The following is an 8819-nucleotide window of genomic DNA, read 5'->3' on the forward strand; positions in this document are numbered from 1 at the left end:
TCTTATTCGATCTACAAAGACTACTGCTGGGCTTTAACTGCTACTAGTATTCTATTATTCGATCAAACCACCACCTGAGCATCATTTAATCATCCACCACCACTTCACAACTTTTAACCACCTTCGAACCATCGCACTAAAACTCACCACCTATCTCTCCATGTTTATATATATTATACATATGATCACACACCATTGCTATCACCACCCACGGAACACCCATCACCTTCATCTCATTGTTTGATCACCACGAACAACCATCACAACACCACCATCGACACCCACCATCTTCACCACTAAAACGCCTTCGAAAACTCCTAATATCTTTATGCTCTGTTTACTGTTCGAAATTACCATAACCCACCACCTTTTGAAACCCATCACCACCTTCTTCATTTACGCCTAAAACCGCCACATTAAACTGATATACCACTCGAAAGTAAACACTGCTGTAGCTACGACTATATGTTTCTGTTTTCCTGACAGCCCGCCATTTAATTCCTTAAGTTACTACTACTGCAGCTACCATCTATCTCCTGTTTTTGTCGAAGCAAACCAAACAAGTTAATAAAACTGCTGCTATTGCGTGATTTTGTTTTGTGGCTAACATTTACTAAACAAGAAAAGAGTGAAAGTGTTATATGATTCGTGAATGTATCAACCAAGTGGAGAAAGGGCTGTACCACACTTTTGTGTGGGGTTTTGTCAACATGAGACACAGAATATTATAGCACTTATTAAAATTTATATGAAACATAGTGGGTGTGAGGGGCCGACAAAGTGGGAAAATTAAAAGGGACCAGGCGTTTTTTTTTCATGATATTGAACTTTGATAATGGTTGATTATGGACATAAATAATGATAAATATGACTAGGATAGGGACGTTCCTTTTCTTTATTTTATGAGTTAAACATGATGACATTCGATTAAGAAATGTTGATGATGATTAGATAATACGTTAATGGTGATACTGATGATAAAGACGATGAGATGGTAATGTACAAGGATGAGGATAATAATGATTTCAAGATGATAACAGTTTCTTTTCTTTCATTACCATTTCCATCGAATAAGAGATCACCAGCTAATCAAATTAAAAAGTTCATGGACTTCTATTTTGTTATATTGGGCCACCACATCTCTTTCTCTTATTGGGCCGAGATTCACTCATGTTTTTCTTTTAGGCCGAATTAAATTAGAGTTATGTTAATGAACATATAATTAGGATTATGGTTATGATGGATGCTAGATAATACGGTAAAGATAGTGATTATGCGAGATGATGATGGTATTCGAATTTAAAGGTGATGATTTATGATATACGTATAGATAATGATGATGATGAGTCCGTATGATATAGTAGATGATATGATATCGATTAAGAGGATTAATGATGATAATTAGATGTACATGATGATGATGAATATGGGTTTGATATTAATGAAGATTACATCATACGAGAAAGACGATGACGATGATGTTCGGTTATATAAATGATGATGTGATAATCATGGGATGATGATGACGGGTTATGGACGATAAAGATGATATGCTAGATGATATGAGGGTCACGATTAAAATGATAACGATGATAATAGCTATGTTAAGTGATGATGGGATATGAAGAAGATAATGAATAGTTTTAAGGTTAGCGGGACGTCGCGGGTTCAAACCCGGACTTGAGCATTATTTTTAAGGGCTACTTCTTGGAGGTAGTTTACTTATTACTCATTTTTTTATTATCATTATTATTATTATTATTATTATCATTTTTAAAGTATGTAGTATTATTATTGAAACTAAATTTTTATATAAAAATTATCATTTTTATTATTAGAACTATCATTATTATTATTATTAGAATTATCATTATTTTTATCATTATTATTTTTATTATCATTTTTATTATTTCTAACACTAATATTATTATTCTTATTATTATTATTATTATTATTATTATTATTATTATTATTATTATTATTATTATTATTATTATTATTATTAGTATTATTAATTATTAATATATCAAATAAAGGTTTTCTATATAAAAATATATTATTTACATAAAACATAACTATATTAAAATATTTGTAATAAATATTAATTATCTAATTATTGTATATAAAAATAAATATAGTTAATTTAGTTATTAATGAAACGTACAAGTTACTAAAATAACAATTAATAATAATACCTAAATTTGTTCGAATTCCATTATATGTGTTAATATACATATAAATGATATAGGTTCGTGAATCCGAGGTCAACCCTACATTGATCAGTTGTTCAATGCCGTCATATGTATTTTTACTACAAAATACAGTATTGTGAGTTTCATTTACCTTTTTTTTACTCTTTACGTTTTTGGGCTGAGAATACATGCAAATGCTTTATTAACTGTTTTACAATACTTATATGTGTGAGTTTCATTTGTTTCCCTTTTACTCTTTACATTTTTGGGACTGAGAATACATGAACTGTTTTTTTTACAACTGCTTTATTAAATGCTTTTGAAATATATTTTGAACTGCGAATACATGAAATACTTTTATAAATGTTTGACGAGATAGACACAAGCAAAACATTCCTCGAATGAATTATTATGCAGACAGAAGTTCTGCGGATTATTATTGAATTATGTGGACATGATAATTGCCACCATTAAATTATGTGGACATGATAATTGCCACCATTGAATTATGTGGATATGATAATTGCCACCAGTTGATGTGAATGTTATATATCGAGAGAATGATTTTATACACAGGTTATGTGTATGATATTTTGTACACGAGATATGTGTACGGTTACAAAGATTTGTTAAAATGGTTTCGTACACGAGAAAGGTGTTCTGTATTTAAAAGATATCGCATGTACATTACAGGTGGGTATAGGATTCGGGCCCATTTGTACCATGCAACATTTAAATCTTGTGGTCTATCAAAATGATGAATTTTATGGTTTTATGATAAACTTATGAACTCACCAACCTTTTGGTTGACACTTGAAAGCATGTTTATTCTCAGGTATGAAAGAAATCTTTCGCTGTGCATTTGCTCAATTTAAAGATAGTACATGGAGTCATTCATGGCATATAAAGGTCCGTTCATTGCACTGGTACCAGATGTTATTGTATTCATTCAGGAAAATTTGGACGGGGTATGACATAATAGCCACTAGAATTATTAAAACAGGGGTGAAATTATGTACAAGGACACTTGGCATAATTGTTAACAAAGTATTAAAACCTTGGGTTACACGCAGTCGATAACCTGGTGTAATTATTAAACAAAGTATTAAAATCTTGTTACAGTTTAAGTCCCCAATTAGTTGGAATATTTAACTTCGGGTATAAGGATAATTTGACGAGGATACTCGCACTTTATATTTTTGACTGATGGACTGTTATGGACAAAAACCAGACGGACATATTAAATAATCCAGGACAAAGGACAATTAACCCATGAGCATAAAACTAAAATCAACACGTCAAACATCATGATTACGGAAGTTTAAATAAGCATAATTCTTTTATTTCATATTTAATTTCCTTTATTTTATATTTAATTGCACTTCTAATTATCGCACTTTTATTGTTATTGTATTTAATTGCACTTTTAATTATCGTACTTTTTAATTATCGCAAGTTTATTTTATCGCACTTTTATTTATCGCAATTTCATTATCGTTATTTACTTTACGCTTTAAATTAAGTCTTTTGTTTATTTAATATTTTACATTTTGTTTTAACTGTAACTAAAGTTTTAAAATCGACAAACCGGTCATTAAACGGTAAAAACCCCCCTTTATAATAATAATATTACTTATTTATGTATTCGTATTTTTATAATAGTAAACTAATATAGCGTTAAGCTTTGATTAAAAGATTCCCTGTGGAACGAACCGGACTTACTAAAAACTACACTACTGTACGATTAGGTACACTGCCTATAAGTGTTGTAGCAAGGTTTAAGTATATCCATTCTATAAATAAATAAATATCTTGTGTAAAATTGTATCGCATTTAATAGAGTTTCCTGTAAAAATATAAGCTATTATATATACACCTCGCATAACATCAAAATGCTACTCCATCTGGCGGCGCATATTATTGATTTAAAAAACGTGTTTAATGAAATGACATTAGATTCAAAATTATATGCGTTATACATAATTACATTGCGAGTGAAATAACAGGCCTTAAAACTCTATATACCATGCTAAGTCATGCATACACAAAACTAATAATACGATATAAATTGAGACATTTAAAGAGAACATTAAAAATGAGAAAAATGTATTTTTTTCGGCATCCTGACGACCTCGAATGGCAAGACACTTCCCGAGAGTCTTGATGTTAGGGTCATTTTAGGGTGATCTGAAGAATTTCAGCACAATCATAAAAACAAAGGTGATGCGCCGCCAAATGTTACTCCATTTGGCGGCGCATCTTTTGAATTAAAAAGTGTTTAATGAAGTGACGTTAGATTCAAAATTATATGTGTTATACATAATTACATTGTGAGTGAAATAATAGGCCTTAAAACTATGTGTACCATGCAAAGTCATGCATACACAAAAGGAATAATATGAAAGAAATTGAAAACAGTCAAAAGAGCGTCAAAAAAGGCAAAATTAAAGGCTTTAGAAGTCTCGTTTCGAAAAATATTTGGGACAAACCGCCTACGGCAGCTTGCCAACAGATAGATCTCGGAAAAATACACGATTTAAAAAAATGGTGACTAAATCGGAGCTACGAGTCAAAAGATACGATAGATCTAACATTTTGGCCAAAGACACAAAACACCAAGCACCACGAACTGTCGGTGGTGTTTGGTGCGTGGTACGAATTTTCCAGGAAAGAAGTCTTTTTAGAATCTATACGACCTCGAATGGCAAGTACGTTCAGAGAGTCTTGCTCATTCGGCCGTTTTAGGGCGATCTTAAGAATTTCAGCACAATCTTAAACCAAAGGTTAGCGTGTTTAATGAAGTGACATAAGATTCGAAATTATATGCGTTATACATAAGTACATTGCGAGTGAAATAATAGGCCTTAAAACTATATATACCATGCTAAGTCATGCATACACAAAACAAATAATATGATATAATTTGAAAACATTCAAAAAGAACATTAAAAATGAGAGAAATGTATTTTTTCGGCATCCTGACGACCTCGAATGGCAAGAAATTTCTGAGAGTCTTGATGTTAGGGTCGTTTTAGGGTGATTTGGAGAATTTCAGCACAATCTGAAACCAAAGGTGATGCGCAGCCAAATGTTACTCTATTTGGCGGCGCATCTTTGTGAGTTAAAAAGTGTGTTTAATGAAGTGACATTAGATTTAAAATTATATGTGTTATACATAATTACATTGTGAGTGAAATAATACGCCTTAAAACTATATGTACCATACAAAGTCATGCTGTAGAGACCCGTCCTAATCCATCCGGACTAAGTCCATATCGATTATAAACGATTCACAACAGTTGATTACATCGCGAGGTACTTGACCTCTATATGATACATTTTACAAACATTGCATTCGTTTTTGGAAAGACAATCTTTCATTACATCGAAAGTTGACGGCATGCATACCATTTTATAATATATCTAACTATAATTGACTTAATAATAATCTTGATGAATTCAACGACTCGAATGCAACGTCTTTTGAAATATGTCATGAATGACTCCAAGTAATATCTTTAAAATGAGCAAATGTTCAGCGGAAGATTTCTTTCGTACTTGAGAATAAACATGCTTTCAAGTGTCAACCAAAAGGTTGGTGAGTTCATTAGTTTATCATAAACAATCATTTCCAATAATATAATAGACCACAAGATTTCATTTCCATTTCTCATAAATATACGTCCCATACATAGAGACAAAAATCATTCATATGGATTGAACACCTTGTAATCGACATTCACAATATACATATAAGAATATCCCCATCATTCCGGGATCCTCCTTCGGACATGATATAAATTTCGAAGTACTAAAGCATCCGGTACTTTGGATGGGGCTTGTTGGGCCCGATAGATCTATCTTTAGAGTTCGCGTCAATTAGGGTGTCTGTTCCCTAATTCTTAGATTACCAGACTTAATAAAAAGGGGCATATTCGATTAGATAATCTAACCATAGAATGTAGTTTCGATCACTTGTGTCCATTTCGTAAAACACTTATAAAAGCAGCGCATGTATTCTCAGTCCCAAAAATATATATTGCAAAAGCACTTAAAAAGGGAATAATGAAACTCACGCATGTAAATATTGTAAAAAAGTTAATAAAGCATTTGCATGTATTCTCAGCCCAAAAATGTAAAGAGTAAAAAGAGAAATGAAACTCACCATACTGTATTTTGTAGTAAAAATACATATGACTATTTTGAACAATGCAGGGTTGACCTCGGATTCACGAACCTATACCATTCGTATATATATATATTGAAACATATAATCGTAATTGAGCAAATTTATATATTTTGTCATGATACTTATTTGATATATATAATTTAATTAACGTTATAATATTATATTAGTTAAAACATAGTATTATGTAATATTAGTATAACTTATAATAAATATATTTTTATAAAAATATCCTCTGTTTGTAAAAGTTGATATTTGTAATAATACGAAGTTAAGGATAATAATAATAATAATAATAATAATAATAATAATAATAATAATAATAATAATAATAATAATAATAATAATAATAATAATAATAATAATAATAATAATAATAATAATAATGTTAGCTTTTAATAATAATAACAAATTAATAATTTTTATTAAAATGTTAATTTCGATGATTGTACCAATTTTTAATAACATGATAGATTTTAAAGTAATGATATTTTTAATATTAACGGTAACAATATTAGTACTGATAGTAATAATACTTATAAAAATACTCATTTTACTACTAATGATAATATTGATAAAAGATTTAATAATAACAATACTAATAATTCTATTAATAATAGAGATGATATTATTTATAATTACACTCCTTTCATCCATAATAATAATCGTAAGCATAATAATGATAATAATACAAAAAAATGATAATAATAATATTAGTAATGCTTATAATAATAATTTAATAATAATGATAAGGACAATAATAAAAATACTTAAAGATAATACTAAAATGATATTAATATCCATAATACTTATATTAATATTTATGATAACAATAACTGTAATACTTATAATTTGTAAATATGATAGTAGTAGTAGTAGTAGTAATAATAATAATAATAATAATAATAATAATAATAATAATAATAATAATAATAATAATAATAATAATAATAATAATAATAATAATAATAATAATAATAATAATAATAATAATAATAATAATAATAATAATAAGAAAAATGAAAGTTGAAAAAGATTATACCCTTTTAAAGTTTCCCTAAAAAGAATTGCAGCAGACGGGACTCGAACCCGAGACCTCTCGCTCACCCGTCAACTCCCTTAGCCACTGAACCATTTCAGTTTTTCCTAATATACACTCGACCTAAATACTATTTAACCCGTAATATTAATTATCCATCTTCTTCCTCTCATACAGCAATCGACCAATGACCAATTCAAAACTGCTAAAATTGATTTAGGACTTGTAACAGACATAGAAACAAACTTATTGAGGTGCTCTTATTCAACAGAAACAGAAAAAAAATTGGAAACAGGTTTGTATCAGCAGATACGAAGAACACCTGTGACTCCAACTATGATTTTAAAATTGAGACCGTTTTATACCACGATCCTAACATGAAAGATGTTTTAAATCCCTCCTATAATCTATCTATAACCTCAATTGAATCAGAAACATCGATTTAAATTCGAATTTGTTGATGAACAAAAGTTTGACTTTTTGAAATCTTGACTTTGACTCAAGAATTGAAATTCAATAGATAAAATTGGATCCTAAAACTTTCCAGATAGTTTTCAATAAAGTTTCCTAACAATATGGCATTAACACTTTTTAAAATTCATTAAGGAATCAAGTTGTTTGAAAACGGAATTGAAAACAGGGACGTCCGACTGTTTTTCTTAAATTTTGATTTTATTTGACGAGAATAAAAGCTGTAAGTGATAATTGAAATTGAAAAAAATGATAATGTAAGTCTGTTGGGTACTCCTACATCATAATTTGATTATGTTTTATGGACCAGTTGATTTTTAACAGTTTATTGCAAGGACATGAATAAATATATAAAAAATATAAAAGTTGCTATCGATCCCTAACTGATTTTGTTGTTACTGATGTTGTTTGGGAATCAAATTGTACGATCTTTAGATATTTAATTTCAGTAGGACAGCAACTTGTGATTGATTATGATTCTTACCTTTTATAATTACATATATAATTAGTATAAATTAATAAATACATTATTAATAATATTAATATAAATATAAATAATAATAATAATAATAATAGAATTAATAATAATAATAATATTACTAATACTAATAATACTAATTTATGTATATTAATAATAATTTTAGTATTAATAATATTAATTAATGATAATTATACTAATAATTATGAAATTGATAATGTTGTATTAATAACAATAGTATTAGTAACTCTTAATGATAATGTAATAATAATACCTAAGGATAATACTAATATTAATCTGAATAACTAGAATTATAACGTTACTACTAGTTAAAAAAAATATATATATGATATTAATAATATTGATAAATATATTAATAGTAAATATTCATAATAATACTACTAATAATATAACAAATTACACATATCATATCTCATATATTTGTATATTAAA

The sequence above is a fragment of the Rutidosis leptorrhynchoides genome, chromosome 5 (assembly GCF_046630445.1).
Source record: "Rutidosis leptorrhynchoides isolate AG116_Rl617_1_P2 chromosome 5, CSIRO_AGI_Rlap_v1, whole genome shotgun sequence".
NCBI lineage: Eukaryota > Viridiplantae > Streptophyta > Magnoliopsida > Asterales > Asteraceae > Rutidosis > Rutidosis leptorrhynchoides.